At 42.6% G+C, this 17,085-nt stretch overlaps 1 protein-coding gene and 1 long non-coding RNA gene across 3 annotated transcripts in view; one reads left to right on the top strand and one right to left on the bottom strand.

The window, feature by feature from the left end:
• The window catches only part of UPF2 (UPF2 regulator of nonsense mediated mRNA decay), a gene marked incomplete at its 3' end in the record, with an annotated part of 98,385 nt that extends 94,959 nt beyond the window's left edge, over positions 1-3,426 (bottom strand). For both annotated transcript variants that reach the window (XM_082619792.1, XM_082619793.1), the window contains exon 1: positions 3,352-3,426. The remainder of the gene's footprint in view (positions 1-3,351) is intronic.
• Positions 3,427-3,949: 523 nt separating this feature from the next.
• Positions 3,950-10,759, top strand: LOC309803496. The gene is made up of 2 exons (XR_014293959.1): positions 3,950-4,034; positions 10,305-10,759. It is a non-coding gene; the product is annotated as an uncharacterized lncRNA (long non-coding RNA).
• The last annotated feature ends 6,326 nt before the right edge of the window (positions 10,760-17,085 follow it).

Raw genomic sequence — 17,085 nt, 5'->3', positions numbered from 1 at the left:
CAATTTCTCATGCAGCTTCAATTAAATAGCCACCTTTGCCCCAAAGCAAGCACTTTCAAAAGAGAGAATACTAATAGCTACTACTCACTGGTACCACAGTAAACATCTTACATACATTATCTCATTTGATACTAAAATCTTTATGAGGTGGGTATTACTTTCCCTATTTTATAAATGAGTAAATGGAGACCTGACCAGGTAACTTGACCAAGGCCTCCACAGCTAGTGACAGAAGTGGAATCTGAACTCTTAACTAAAGTTATGAAGAACCTTTAGAATATGAAACTGTCAGCTGGAAAACTTGACAACAGATACTGACTACAACAAATCAGAACTACGTATCTCAAAGTAGAAAGAGTCCCTGATAATGGCTATGCAGTTTTCACATGATGTTTTAACTTCTGGCATATTCTATGCTAAAATATATGGGGACAGGTAATTCCTAGGTAACAAGATAATCTTACTTAGGAATATTTGTAATTCTATGCAAAAAAAAATAATAATGTTTATACAGAATTTGTATTTTGTTGTGAAGCAGCAACAAGCAACATTTCAGCTGATACGAGGAAGTGTAGTTCCCAGGATATAAAAAAGAATGGCATCAAATTTTATAATTAATATCTATGAAGATGAAATTAGATATTAAATTCTGTTAAAACATTAAGAAATTCACTTGGAATCTGACAAATTCATAAAGGAACATCATTTATTAGCACAAGAGTCTCCCAAACTTCTGTGACTCTCGACAGTACTCAATTATTCAACAGATTTTTAAGTGCCTTCTACATCAAACTGTAGTAGTCATTCATGAATAAAATTCTGCTCTAAAGCATGGCAAAACAGATTCTCAGTTAAGACACTTAAGTCTTGGGAGTGGTATCTCCTTTGAATCATTTCATCCTTGTATTACAAACATATACCCAAAGTACACTTGGAACTAAATTTCAGTGAACAAAAAATACGATGGAGGGCTTCCCTGGTGGCGCAGTGGTTGAGAGTCCGCCTGCCGATGCAGGGGACACGGGTTCGTGCCCCGGTCCGGGAAGATCCCACATGCCGCGGAGCGGCTGGGCCCGTGAGCCATGGCCGTTGAGCCTGCACGTCCGGAGCCTGTGCTCCGCAACGGGAGAGGCCACAACAGTGAGAGGCCCGCGTACGGCAAAAAAAAAAACCCAAAACAAACAAACAAACAAAAAAAAAATACGATGGAAATCTAAAGGTTCATGTAAAGGCATCAATGCAATATGTGAAAGTAGTATGAGCTTTAAAGTCAGTCAGACTTTTAAGTTTGCATCCCAACTCTGCAAACTGCTAGCTATGGAAACTGGGCAATGCAACATCTCTGAGTCTATTCATCAATGAAATGGAACTATTGCTACCTCTCTGGAATTACAGACTTGTTAAATTTCTAAACCAGTAGCAGCATGAGGGAGGCATTCAACAAATGTTTATTCTCTTTCACAGAGAACACTGAAAAGTGCATCCTAAAATGAGAGATTTTTCGCGTTAGGAGTACCAGATTTTACCTACTCCAATTCTCAATCTGTACGTTGAGTGACCTGCCCTAGATTACACAACTCGTTTAGCGGCTGGGTGGAAACTCTGTGACCAGTGCTCTTCTCCACTATACGCCCTGACTCTAAGATTTAGAAAGACAAAGCAAAGATACGAACAACATGATTCAGATCAGTATGCATTTGTACCACATCAAGTTTCAAAAACGGAACTGTGTTAAATTATATTTAATGAAACACTCAAATTTCTTTAATTATTTTAATAAACTCATGCTTTAATAAATATCTATTTTACCTAAAATGTTTCACAAGTTTTTCAAATAAAAACTAAAACTTTTAAATAGATTCTATCTCAAAATAAGGTAAAAATTAGTGACCTTTTAATTGGATATGATTAGCTCTTAACAAGCTATTTTACTGAGTATAATTACATTCACACAGTCCTTAAAAGGAAGCCATGCTTTAAAACCACCTTCCTAGCTCCCAAAATAGTGTCTTGGCCCTTGGGCTGTATATTTTGTTTGGTTTTCTAAATATACTCTGAACTTCCAGAAGAAAGTAAAAACTACTTTACTGGCAAAACAGGTACTAGCAATGGCGTGTACGGGGAGAGTGCAGAGGAAGGGGTGTTTCCCTTTCAAAGATATTCCTTCGCAAACTACCATATGGACGATGTATGAAATCACAAAGAGACTGCTCTGAAAATACTCCAGAGTAAAAGAATGCTGTTTTTTTCTTTTTATTCTCGGTTATTCATTCAAAATGTTCTAAGGGCAGAACCGCACAGGGGCATTACCTCCCAGTCTTGGACTTTAAAGAACGTCCTCAGTATAAAGGACTCTTTCAAAGCTTTTACAAATTTCACCAGAGTTCAAAAACGATTTTCTCGAGGAGTTGTACAGTCCTCATGAACACGCAACAACTCTGCTAAAGGAGCAAAGTGAGTAATAGTTTTCCTCAGGTCTGAGGCATCACTGCGTACAAGCCCAAGGGAGCAAGAGAACTGACGGTTCGGTCCCCTCAAGCCTGAAAGCTGGCTCTGCTTGGCCAACCTGGAGACCAAATACCCCGCGATCGTCCGGTTACTTCAACAGGGCCAACAAACAAGAGAAGACCAGGAGGCCCGGCATGAAGGCAAAGTGAGGAATCACCAGCCCACGGGACTAAAAAACAAAGTACACCCACTAATGCCTGCCCCAATACACCCAAACCCCTTCCCCTACACCCTCGTCTCCCACAACCCCCTGCTCTTGCTCCACACGCCTCTGCCCGACACGCTTACCCGCCACAGCTCCCCTTCCCACGCGGGTCCACGGTCACCTTCGCGCACCATCCCTGCCCCAACCCGAACTTCGCACCCCACACTCCCTCACCGACGGAGCCCGACACGCTCCGGCCGGTCTCCCCGCTCCACATCCTCCCACACACGCACCCTCCCCACTTCCTCGCCCTCGCTTCCCTCCCGGCTCCCCGAGAGCTTTCCCCAACCTCCCCTCGCTCTCCTCCACACCCCCAAACCGCTGCAGCCCGTCACGGCGGGCTCCCCGCCTCCGGCCCCGAGGCCCGGCCCGAGCATGTGAGGCAGGCACCCCCTCGACCGCCCCTCCGGCCTGCCTCGGACCAGGGGTTCCCGCGTTGATGGGAGCCTCCGGAGGAGAGGGGTGTGAGGAGGACGACGCCGGACCCGCGGTCCGGCTCCTGCTCGCCACCCCCGGAGCGCTGGGGTGCGGAGGCGCCTCTTGGGTCCCCCAGGGAGTACGAGTCCAGGCCGGTGCCCCCCAGCCCAGCTTCCTCCCGATCGTTGGAGCGGAGGGGGAGGAGGTTCCCCGAGACTCACCTCGAGCCTGTTGTCAACATTAGCCCCGGGTTTCCCAGCACCAACTCCAGCGCTCGGGCTCTCCCCTCCCCTCCCCCCACCTAGCTCGCAGCCGAGGGCCCGCCTTCCCTCAGCTCCCCCTCCTCCCTCCGCCCGCCGGCCCTCCCGCCCGCCACTCACCAGCGCGGCCGGGCTGCGAGTGGGGGCGGGGCGGAGGGAGGTGGAAAGGAAGCAGCTATCCGTGCGATTGCCAGATCGAAAACAGCCCGGGGCTTCCTTCCGCCGGCATCCCCACGCGCTTAGCTTAGCTCCGGGGTGGAGGATCGCGAGTAAATACTCAGATAGGTGCCACACACATAGCGACTGCTTCAAATTGCCCTCTCAATGAGAGGAGCGAATTTTTCAGACAGGCGATCCTCAGGGCAGCCACAAACAGCACCTCTAGCCAGGATCTCAAGGGAGGGGAGGAATGTTCCGAGGACCGGAGGCAGGAAGTGGATTGGTCGCCAGGAAAGGGAAAGCGCCTGAATTGGAGGTGCGCAAGCGCAGGCACTGAGGTGGGGGGGGAAGGGGAGGAAAGCGAGAAGGGGGCGGGGCGGAGCTAACAGGAGGTGAGGAAGGGTGGTGGCACAGTAGGCGAGTTACGGAGCGCCATTAAGGACAAACTTAGCCCGTGAGTCTCATGGGAGTTTCCTGGAGCTAACGTAAGGAAGAGGTCTAAGAAGGGAAAGTTTGATTGGACTAATTCTTGGGGTGAAGTTAAAGATTTAGGGCGTTGAAAACTGGAGAGGCTAAAGAATATGGCTGGTAAGGAAGGTACAAAGTGGTAAGGAACGGGTCTAGACTTAAGAAAGTCCCGTGGGGGAATTTCCAGAAGCAGTTTTAGGTGTTCGACCTAAAAGTACCCCAGGGTGAAGAAGAACCAGGGCTTTTTTTATACAGATCTTAGAAAGTACCCTGTTCTAGCAAGCAGCTTTTTAAAATTACACTGGAATGACCTCCTGGAATTATTGAATGAAATCACCAGGTTAAAATATTGGCCAGTCTTGCCATTTCTTCTGAAATGTGAGACCAAGTCAACTTAAAAAAATGGCTCAGCTTATCTAAACAACTTATTATCTAAACAACTTATTTTCTTTTAAATTGATGAACTCGTGCATCTGGCCTCCGATTTTTATCAAAACGGTGCTAGGGTTTGCCAACAGAATCTGACTGGGTGTTAAGTACAGGCCGGCTTTGACTGGTCAGGAGCCAAAGGAACAAAGGTGCAGAACTAGTCTTGATTCTTGCTTGATGTGCGGCGCCCCGCCCACAAAATAAGCTACTAGCAACCTCAAATCCTTGACGCAGGTCTAGGTTCACTTGTGTTCAGCTTTTGCCCTTTGCCTCTATTTACTGTTTTTTACTTACTATTCATTTTTTTTAATTGTTGAGGTATAGTTGATTTACAATGTTATATAAGATTCGGGTGTACAACATAGTGATTCACAATTTTTAAAGATTGTATTCCATTAATAATTATTACAAAATGTTGGCCGTATTCCCTGTGCTGTACAATATATCCTTGTAACTTATTTATTGTGCATAGAATTTATACCTCTTTTTTTGATGTTGGGGGTAGGAGTTTATTAATTAATTTATTTATTTTTGCTGTGTTGGGTCTTCGTTTCTGTGCGAGGGCTTTCTCTAGTTGGGGCAAGCGGGGGCCACTCTTCATCGCGGTGCGCGGGCCTCTCACTATCGCGGCCTCTCCTATTGCGGAGCACAGGCTCCAGACGCGCAGGCTCAGTACTTGTGGCTCACGGGCCTAGTCACTCCGCGGCATGTGGGATCCTCCCAGAGCAGGGCTCGAACCTGTGTCCCCTGCATTAGCAGGCAGACTCTCAACCACTGCACCACCAGGGAAGCCCGAATTTATACCTCTTAATCCTTTAGCCCTACCTTGCCCCTCCCCCTGGCCCCCCTTGCCCTAGTGGTAACCACTAGTTTGTTCTCTGTATCTGTGAGTCTGTTTCTCTTTTGTTATATTCACTAGTTTGTTTTCTTTTTTAGATTTCACATACAAGTTATAACCTACAGTATTTGTCCTTCTCTGTGTGACTTACTTCACTAAGCATAAAACCCTCCACGTCCATTGTGTTTTTGCAAATGGCAAAATTTCCTTCTTTTTTTATTGGCTGAGTAGTATTGCATTGTATGTATATACCACATCTTTCTCCATTCATCTGTTGGTGGCAACCAATTAGGTTGCTTCCACTTACCATTTATTCTTAGCACACAAGTTGTGCTTCCAAACTGAGTGTTGATGCCTCCTGTACTTAGAAAAAAAAAAACTACCAATAGGCCCATCATTTAAAGGGTAGTGAAAGAGAAAGACAACTACTGCTATTTTGTACCATTGATGAACAACTATGAGAGAAGTATCCTAAAACACCATACTAGCAATAGCCACCAAGTTCTCATCAAAATTTTCTTTTTCTCATTTTGTCTGATTACCTTAAGAAGATTCACCTATGCTGCTGATAAATAAATCCTTCTCCTCAATCCTTTGCCTTTCATTAGGTGTTAAAAAGAAATCAGGGGCTTCCCTGGTGGTGCAGTGGTTGAGCGTCCGCCTGCCGATGCAGGAGACACGGGTTCATGCCCCGGTCCGGGAAGATCCCGCATGCCGTGGAGCAGCTGGGCCCGTGAGCCATGGCCGCTGAGCCTGCGCGTCCGGAGCCTGTGCTCCGCAACGGGATAGGCCACGACAGTGAGAGGCCCGCGTACCGCAAAGGAAAAAAAAAAAAAATCAGGTGTTAAAAAAAAAGAAATCATGTGAATCAGGGATCAAAAAAGAAGAGCATTTTATCAAGCATTTGCTATTTTACATATGTTATTTTAATAATCACAATAATCCTGTAGGTAAGTATAGAAAATGAGTCACAGAAATATTAAGTAATTTATTCAAGATCACAAAACTAGTAAATATATTATCTACTATCATACTGAACACCAACGCCACTAGAGAAAGCCCACATGCAGCAATGAGGACCCAACGCAGCCAAAAGTAAATAAAATAAATAAATTTATTAAAAAAAATAAATAAACCTAAGTGTATTTAAGCAAATGTAAGTATAAAGTATATGGAACATGATACTAGTTAGCAAACCATATAGAAATTTCTCATGAAACTGTAAGGTTGAAAACCAGTTTACTAACACTGGCTTCTATTAATTTCACCAAAGTAAAAGTGAAGCAGTGTGAGGTTACTCTTTTTTTCTTTTAGCTTTTGATAAACATGGTCAGTCAAAAAAGCAAATTAGATCATAAGACTTATAAAGTGCTTAAAGTACTGCATAGCAAATAGTGAAAGTCAAATAAATGAAGTTATAATCAAATGCACAAGATAGACAGTAAACAAAAAACTTAAATAGAATAAATGCTATAAAGGAAATAACAGGGAAAGGGCTTCCCTGGTGGTCCAGTGGGTAAGACTCCATGCTCCCAGTGGAGGGGGCCTGGGTTCAATCCCTGGTCAGGGAACTAGATCACGCATGCAGGCCGCAACTAAGAGTTCGCATGCCGCAACGAAGCCCATATGCCACAACTAAAGATGCCCTGTGCTTCAACTAAGACCTGGCATGGCCAAGATAAATAATAAATCAATAAATATTTTTTAAAAAATAGAAATACAATGGTGAGGAACTGGAGAGAGAGAGTAAGGTGGCTTCTGTTACAGTGGTCAGGAAAGGCTTCTTTAATGATGCAAAGTTCAAGCTAAAACCTGAAGAATTAGATGATCTGAGTTATCCAAATACAGTTATCAAATGGGCAGTTGGAGCTCAGTGAAGTGTACTGGCACAGAGATGATAATTTGAGCACCATCAACATAGCTAATATTTAAAGTCATAAGAGAGGGGGAATCCCCTGGTGGTCCAGTGGTTAGGACTCCATGCCTCCACTGCAGGGGGCACAGGTTTCATCCCTGGTCAGGGAACAAAGATCCCACATGCCATGCGGTGTGGCCAGTAAATAAATAAAGTCAAGAAAGAACGAGATCAAAGAAAATGTTATAAGAGAAGAAGGTCCAGGACAAAGCCCTGAAAAACTTCCAGATATAGAGGTTAGGTCCCTAAAAAGGTGACTGGGTAAGGAGAGGGGAAAGCTGGAGGGTATAGTGTTGTAAAAGCCAAAAAAAGAGATGCTCCAGGAAAGGAAAAGTGGTTAACTGTCTCAAGTGTTACTGAGAGAACAGGTAACATCAAGACAGAAAAGAGCTCACTGGATCGACACCATGGGTCTCAATATTGACTTTGTCGGAGGCAGTTCAGTGAAGTAGGGGGGACGGATTGGAATAGTTCAAGACTAAGCTGGAGGTGGAAAAAGTGAAGACAGGTATTTGAGACATTGTGAAGAGCAATAGAAAACTAACTGTGGGAGAATGTGAAGTCAGGGAGGATTTTGTTTTGGTATCTTTTATATTGTTTTTGTATTTTTTAACGAAAGATATAGAGAATGTATACTAATGAGAATGATCCAGTAAGGAGGGAAATATTGGGGATGCAAGAGAGAGAAAGAAAAGATAACAAAGGAGCAAAATCTTTGTGATGGAAAGGAATGGTATCCAAAGTACAAGTGGAGGGATTTCCCTGGTGGTCCAGTGGTTAAGATTCCGCACTTCCACTGCAGGGGACACTGGTTTGATCCCTGGTCGGGGAACTAAGGTGTCACGTGGTGAGGCCAGAAATTTTTTAAAAAATAAAGTACAAGTAGAAAGAGTGCCTTTGATAGAAGCAGGGGCATTTCTGCATGATACTAAGAGAAGACAAAGACGATGGATATGTGTACAGATAGGCTTGTAGATTTAGGGGGTGGTCCATGAAGGACTTCCTCCTTGATCATCCCATTTTCTCAATGAAATTTGAGGCAAGTTCATCAGCTAAGGGTAGGTTGAGGGAGACATTGTGGGAGGTTTAAAAAGAGGAGAAAATAGTGGTTCAGACCCAAGTTCGTGTGCCTGACACACAGTGAGACCAAACAGAAACGTCAGGTTTGTAGCAGAGAAATTTTTATCGCAAGGGCTGAGCAAGGAGAACAGGATGCTCCTGCTAAAAAAGTTCAAACTCCCCAATGGTCTTTGGTATAGAGTTTTTTTGTTTGTTTTCTTTCTTTTTTTGGCCGCACAGAGCAGCTTGCAGAGATTTTAGTTCCCTGACCAGCGATGGAAGCCGGGCCCCCAGCAGTGGAAACATGGAGTCCTAACCACTGGACCACCAGGGAATTCCCTCAAGGAAGAGTTTTTATAGGCAAAATTTGGGGGGAGGGCTGCAGGGTGTGTGACGACCCTCTGACTGGTTGGTGGTGAGGTAACAGGGTGGCATTCCAGGAATCTGCCTTCTGGTTCCAACCAGCCTGGTATCCAAGCGTTTACACTCAGCCTGAAGTTACCATCCTCCAGCTGGTTGGGGGCCTTAGTTCCTGTAGAAGAACTCAGATATTTATATCAGGTTGTTGTGTATATCCCTTGAGGAGAAACCAGGCCTCTGCCCCTGTGGCTGCACTATCGTTTCTTGACTGCCTTTCCTTTGTTTCTGCATTCCCTTACTCCTCGAATTAGTAACTGTTTAAATCTGCCCTTTGGGACTCCGGGGAAGGTCTAAAAGCCTTTGGTACCTGGGAGGGCCCTACAAAGTGTGAAAGCAATGGAGATTGCCTGCAGAGCCAGTTGAGGTTTGTGGTCATGAATTTAAAGTAAAACCATCCAGCCTACATATGCCAATTTCTCCAGAAGAGATGGACAATTAGATTTCATCAGGGTTGTGGCTTTTTTTTTTCCATGAGAGTAATGAAAGAGAAAGAGACAACTACTGGAATTTGGGTGTTTGCAAAAGAATTATTATAAAGAGGGATCTTGGGATCTAAGCTGTGTGCAGAGGGCGGATAAGGGAGAGGAGGTGTGTGCGTGACTGTGGATGGGGTTAACGGATTGACAGGAGTACAGGTTGCAAAGAAAACAGTAACAAAAGAGCTTGACTTCGGTGAATTAATGGGGACAGACAAGGACATAAGAAAGTGGTTCTGAAGAATTGCGGTAGCAGGAGGCATAGACAGGAGAAGCAAGCCCAGAGGGGCCAAGGCTCTTGAAAGAACGGAAGAGAACTGGTTTGGAAACCACAAAGGGGAGCAAGAAACATGCATCTCTGAAGCCAGGCTACATGAGTCCAAATTCTAGGCCCAACATTTACTAGCTATTCGAAATTCACAGCTTTTTATTCTTGAAAATTGTGATAACAGTACTTTTTTCTAGGGTTTTGTGAACAGTAATTGAGGTGATTTAAATAAAAGCACTTAACACAGTGTTCATAGTTTATGCTCTATAAGTGTTAGCTATTACTAAATCATTTTGGAAACAATAAACACTATCATCTAAATGGCTTTGCAATTTGAGTAAATAGTGCTTCAATGGCCCTTTCTTTGCCCTCCCACTGGTGTGAAACCAGTGCACCTGGGAGTTTTTACTCCAGCATGATTTATCCTGCTAAGACAGTGAACTCTAAAATGAAGACTTAAAAGAAAGGGGAAAAGTCAAATCACCACGCTGCACATTTTACTTTTCTTACAATTTTGTCAATTATACCTCAGTAAAACTGAGAAAAAACAAAAAGGAGAAAAAAGGAATTGTGTTCTCAGCTATCATAACCAATAATGACAGGTTTATAAATATCACCTCTAATCCTGGTTTCACTTCTATTTGTCCAGCAGAATAACCATTTTTAGTATTCTTTAGGAGAGCTAATGGGTAAGTGGTGAGAAAGCTAACCCTATGTCATCTACTTGATCTCAGTTCTTTAATTCCTTATATTTCCAAGTCTTTGCAGTGGGATAACTGTGGTGAAATATACCACATATACTTCAAAACTAAAATGTCCAAAACTGAACTTAATATTGGCCTCTAATCCCATCTACTTCTTTTTCTATTTTTATTCTTTCAGTTAGTGGTGCTAAAGAGGATCAGACAGGCCACCCCGAAAATGTGTCTTCATCATAAGGATTCTTTTGAGCGGAAGGCAATTGAGAATCAACAGATGCAGGAAGAGTTCTCTGGGACTCCGTATCTGCCTAAATGCAAGACATGGATTTCCCTTTGTGAAAGTGTCCACCCCCAACCTCAACCCCAGCATCAAGAAGAAGAAAATGACTCTTATCACCGGAAATGTAGAGACAACATCCAGATGGGTTTGCATAAACAGATCTTACTGAAATAATCCTTATCTTCCATTAGTTCCCCCATATATTTCCTGGTGACATCCCACAATTTGCCATCCCTTGAAACCCAAGCCCCCTTTCCTTTGTTAGGATGGTACCTAAGCCCCGAGTCTAACTGCTTCTTTGTGTTTCAGTTCTTTTCTGAGAACTCTTACGCACATAAATATAAGTGAAAATTGTATGCCTTTTCTCCTGTTAATCTGTCTTTCCTTAGTTTAATCTGCACACGCCCAATTAAAGAACATAAGAGGATAGAGGAAAAGTTATTCCTCCCCAATCGTTTTTTTTTAAATTTTTTTGATGTGGATCATTATTTTAGTCTTTATTGAATTTGTTACAATATTGCTTCTGTTTTATGTTTTGTTTTTTTGACTGCGAGGCATGTGGGATCTAAGCTCCTCGACCAGGGATCAAACCTGCACCCCCTGCACTGGAAGGCAAAGTCTTAACAACTGGACCGCCAGGGAAGTCCCTGCAATAGTTTCTTAGTCCCAACTCACCGTCTCTTATCCAAATGCAATCAGTATGTCTTAAAAAGATCTTGCCTGGGTCCTCCTCTGTATCCCCACTGACATAGCCTTAGTTCAGGCCCACAGCAACTCAAACCTACACCATTGGCAACCATCTTTTCTTCTCCCTAATTGCTTCCAATCTTGCCCCCTCCTGACCTTAGCACTGTTTCAAACATAAATCTAATTGTTTAACTCCCGTGCAAAACACCCTTTAATGGCAATAATCTCCAAACTTCTTTGGTCATACAACCCTATGGGGAAGGGAGGAGGGCATATACTCCCAACCCATGTCTATTTACTTAGATATAAACTGTGTATATATGTAATACTACACAAATTTATACATTATACTACATACCCCAAAGTAGAACAAATTTAAAAAAACAAGTTCTAATATTTTGGCCTAAATGGATCATCTTGCACACCCCCTAGTGCCAAGCCACTTTAGAAGCCACTCACTTACAAGGTAAAATTCAGCCTTAAGCAGGGCCTTTAATACAATAGCTCTTGCCTGTATATCTAGTCTCATTTCCTGCTGATTTCCCACAGGTCTGAGTTCTCACCATAGTTAATAAACTGCATGAACTGGACCCCCTCTTCCCTTGGTGCACATATTATGACTTTGCCTAGAATGCTCTTTCTCCCATGACTGTTTTCAGACTGGTCGTTCAAGCATTATTTCCTTGGGGAAGCCATTTCTTATCACCACCACCCCACATATATCAGATTATGTCTCTCTCCCTACCTGGGTTCCCATAGCAGCCTGTGAACAACTCAGTTGCAACACTAACGATATTATAATTGAAGTAATTTGTTTATATTTGTTTTCCTATTAAGACTGTGAGCTCCTTGAGGCTATGATTGGTAGCTTATTAGTCTGTGTCCTGGGACCACAACCACATTTTTTTTTTCACAAGCACATTTTGATAGAAGAATTAAAAGTGATGAATATGAAAGGGATTAGAATATACCACCTCAAAATATGCCACTTTGGCATATGGATTATTTTGAGCTGAAGGCAATTGGGAATCAACAGATGCAGAAAGAAAACTTCTTGGAGCTCTCTTTATCCGACTAAAAGCAGAAACTTCTGAGAAATGAGGACTGCCATAAATACCCTCCCTGGGAGATTTATGGATCTGAAGAAGATGGAAAGCCAACACCAAGATGAGTCTGCACAAACAAACTTTATTCAAATAACCCTTATATAGGTTATTTATATAGGTAATATGTCTTAAAGGGGTTCCATTGGTTATCCCATATATTTGCCTTCCTACAATTTTCTGCCCCTAGAAGTCCACACACACCCCCTTTTTTTTGTCTAGTCACCCTTTGTTAAAATGGTATATAAGCTTCTGAGTCTGTTTCATTAGGTTTTCACTTCTTTTCTGTGTAGCCCCATGCATGCAAAATTAAAAACATCAATTAAATTTATATACCTTTTCCCCCTGTTAATCTGTCTGTTGTCAGTTTAATTCACACACCCCAGGTATTAAATCTAAAAGGGTAGAGGGAAAAAATTTTCCTTTCTTACAAACACTTTCTTGGAAGAGAGTGAAAAACCTGTGTACTTAGGCAGGAATGTGTAGGATTAAACTAGAGTGAAAAGAACAGACTATTTTAGAGACTGGAATTTCATTTTTATTTACCAAGCAATATACCAACTCTTAACAGTTCAAATATAGGATTACATTGTCCCTTTTTGTGATTTCCATTAAAGGTAATTCAAGTTTTTAACACTGGGTGATTGAATGGATGAGTGGAGAGAAATAAACAGACACTTCTTTCTTTTTTTTTTTGCGGTACGCGGGCCTCTCACTGTTGTGGCCTCTCCCGCTGCGGAGCACAAGCTCCGGACGCGCAGGCTCAGCGGCCATGGCTCACGGGCCCAGCCGCTCCGCGGCATGTGGGATCTTCCCGGACCGGGGCACGAACCCGTGTCCCCTGCATCGGCAGGCGGACTCTCAACCACTGTGCCACCAGGGAAGCCCCACTTCTTTCTTAATGTGTATCAGGCATTAATCCATCCAATGATTCTTTTTGAGAGACACTGTTTTTCTTGTTTTTATAAATGGGGAAACCAGGGCTTAACATAGTTTAATAATGTGCCCAGGATGACACAGCTACTAAATAGAACCTCAATTCTGGACTATCTGATCCCAAAGTTCACAGTCTTATGTAATATTTCCTCTTATTCTAGGGTGCATTCTCCACCTTATACAACTGAATACCATACACATGTGAATACAAATGTCCCTTTTTACACAATCAGAATATAGAATAAGAAAAGACATAATTTCAGTCCTAACAAGACCAACCAATACATATAATGATAAAAAAAAAATCTCTGCCTGTGTCAGACATACCAATGAAAGTGCAAAAGGAGGAGAACTGGGTCGGGTCTTACAGCCCCACTAATGTCCATGGAATGCAGTGAACTAGGGCAAGTGGTTTGTAACCTGTCTGTGACTCAGATGCTTCATTTAAAAAATGAGTACATTAGAAGTTATGATCCCTAACTTCATTATTTTAATTTAATTTTGGCATCACACTTCGTCATGGCTTCCAAGTGTTTAAGTATTCAAAAGAAAAGTGGTTGCCTTCATAACCCAGGACAATATTGTCACATTGAGAAATATAGCTGGAGAGAATAAAGGTATTACTCAGAGAGTCCTCTGGCATCACCTCACTTCTTGTGTCAGTTGCTAAGGGAAGGGTAAAGCAGTGAGCGTCATTTCTAGCTTATTTGTCTTCTGGAATGTTCTACACTGCAGATGTGATACTATACACATTATACTTCCCTACCTTTTCCCCATGGAAGCTGTAGAAACAGCCGTTCCATTGTGTTTTACCCTTTTTCATCCAACTTAAGGAAAGACTCATTTAAACAGGGATGTCGGGGGTGGGGGGGGGATAAATTGGGAGATTGGGATTGACATATCCACACTACTGTATATAGAAATAGATACCTAATAAGAACCTACTGTAGAGCACAGGGAACTCTACTCAATATTCTATAATGACCTGTATGGGAATAGAATATAAAAAAGAGTGGATTTATGTGTGTGTATAAACTGACTCACTTTGCTGTACAGCAGAAACTAACACATCATTGTAAATCAGCTATACTCCAATAAAAAATTAATTAAAAAAATAAAATAAACAGAGATGTCACAGGAATTCCCTGGCAGTCCAGTGGTTAGGACTCTGTGCTTCCACTGCAGGGGACACAGGTTCAATCCCTGGTCAGAGAACTAAGATCCCGCAAGCTATGCGTAGACCAGCCAAAAAAAAGAAAAAACTGAAAAAAAATAAAATAAAATAAACAGGATGTCACTTTGTATTAATGGTCTCATACCCAACATTTAATATCAATTTAAGATGAATAATAAGCTAATAACCATAGTTGTAATCCTTTGGGCAGAGTGTCATAGCATCCCATGGAAGAGTTACATGAGAGAGTTCATGATTGATAGGCCAAGAGGATGAACACTGCATATACTTCAGTCAAATCTTTCTAGAAATGGTCATGTGGATATGGTAGGTGACCTCTAAAATGGTCCTCAAGGGCTTCCCTGGTGGCACAGTGGTTAAAAATCCGCCTGCTAACACAGGGGACACGGGTTCGAGCCCTGGTCTGGGAAGATCCCAAATACCGTGGAGCAACTAAGCCTGTGTGCCACAGGTACTGAGCCTGTGCTCTACAGCCCGTGAGCCACAACTACTGAGCCTGCATGCCGCAACTACTGAAGCCCGCTTGCCTAGAGCCCATGCTCCACAAAAGAAGCCACTGCAATGAGAAGCCCGTGCACTGCAACGAAGAGTAGGCCCCACTCTCCACAACTAGAGAAAAGCCCGTGCACAACAATGAAGACCCAAAGCAGCCAAAAATAAAATAAATAAAAATTTGAAAAAAAAAGAATTTCCTTCCTTAAAAAAAATTATTTATTAAATAAATAAATAAATAAAATGGTCCTCAGGGATCCCTTCCTCCTGGTATTTACGCCCTTGTGTAAAGCTCTCCCCTTGAGTGTAGGCTGGATTTAGTGACTAACTTCTAGTGAATATAATACAGCAGAGGTGATGGGGTGTTAATACCAATATTAGTTTACAGAAATACGGTGGTTCATCTCCCCATACCTCTCCCTGAGGACAATTGACTGCCATGTTGTAAGCTACGCTTAGAGAGGCCCACAGGGCAGAGAACTGAGGGAGGCTTCTGGCCAATGGCCAGTGAGGAACTCAGTCCTGCCAACAAACAAATGAATGGAATGAAAGTTGATTCTCCCTTGCTTGAGCTTTCAGATGAGATCATCATCTCAGCCTGCAGCCTGATTGCAACCTTGTGAGATGCCTTGAGCCTGAGGCCCTGAGCTAGGCTGTGTCTGGATTACTCACCTACAAAAACTGTGAGGTAATATATGTTTGTCACTTCAAGCCATTAAGTTGTGAGGTAATGTGTTATACAACAATAGATAACTAGAAGATGATAATCATTATTATAACATTACGTGTTGTTTTGGGGGTTTTTTTGGCTGCACCATATGCGGGATCTTAGTTCCCTGACCAGACACCAAACCCATGCCCCCTGCAGTGGAAGCGCAGAGTGCTAACCACTGCACAGCCAGGGAATTCCCTACATTACATGTTTTATACATATAGTTAAACAAATACATTTTATAAGTATGACATATTTCAGACTTTAAATCTGGTCTATAGTCTTCTTCTTCATAAACACTTTTTTTTAACCCCACTTGACTTCAACAGATTCCTGAATTAACCACAGTTTGTTTTCATGCATTCATTCATCCATGCATACACCTATTTAAAAAATATATTTATATATTTATTTATTTGGCTGCACCTGGTCTTAGTTGTGGCACATGGGATCTTTTAGCTGCGGCATGCAGGATCTAGTTCCCTGACTAAGGATCGAAACTGGGCCCCCTGCATTGGGAGTGCGGAGGCTTACCACTGGACCACTAGGGAAGTCCCACATCTAATTTTTTTGAGACTTTATTTTTTAGAGCAGTTTTAACTTCACAGCAAATTGAGAAGAAGATAAAAACTTTTCTCATATACTGCCTTCTTCCCACATATGCACAACCTCCCCCATTATCAACATCTCCACCAGGGTGGTGCATTTGTTATAGATGATTAACCTATGTTGATATGCCATCATCACCCAAAGTCCATGGTTTACATTAGGGCTCACTCTTGGTTCTGTACTCTCACACGTAACCATCTTTGTAGTAAATCATACAAAGTACTTTCCCTGCCTTAAAAATCCTCTGTGCTCTTCCTTTTCATCCCTCCCTCCCCTCAACCCTGGCAACCACTGATCTTTTTATTGTCTCCAGTTTGCCTTTTCCACAATGCCATATAGTTGGAATCATACATTATGTGACCCTTTCAGACTGGCTTCTTCCACTTTGTAATATGCATTTATGTTTCCTCCATGGCTTTTCATGGCTTGATAACTCACTCGTTTTAGTGCTGAATAATATTCCATTGTCTGGATGTACCACAGTTTATTTATCCATTCAGCTACTGAAGGACATCCGGATTGTATACAAGTTTAGCAGTTAGCAGTTATGAACAAAGCTGCTATAAACATCCATGTGCTGGTGTTTGAGTAGGCCTAAACTTTCAGCTCATTTGGGAAAATACCAAGGTGTGTGATTTCTGGATCATATGTAAGAGTATCTTTAGTTTTGTAAGAAACTGCCAAACTGACTTTCAAAGTGGTTGTACCATCTTGCGTCCCCACCAACAATGTATGAGAGTTCCTGATGCTCCAAATCCTTGCCAGCATTTGGTATTGTCAGTATTTTTTATGTTTTGGCCATTCTTATAGGTGTGTAGTGGTGTCTCATTTTTGCTTCTTACTATATCACTGGTTTGTTATTAAAGGATATAACTCAGGAACAGCTAGATGGAAGAGATGCCTAGGGCAGGGTACCGGTAAAGGACCAGGAGCTTCCGTGACCTCCAT

The sequence above is a fragment of the Mesoplodon mirus genome (genome assembly GCF_964341445.2).
Source record: "Mesoplodon mirus genome assembly, chromosome: 4".
Classification (NCBI taxonomy): domain Eukaryota; kingdom Metazoa; phylum Chordata; class Mammalia; order Artiodactyla; family Ziphiidae; genus Mesoplodon; species Mesoplodon mirus.
Note: the sequence above shows the minus strand (reverse complement) of the source record. Positions and strands in the feature narration are given on the sequence as shown.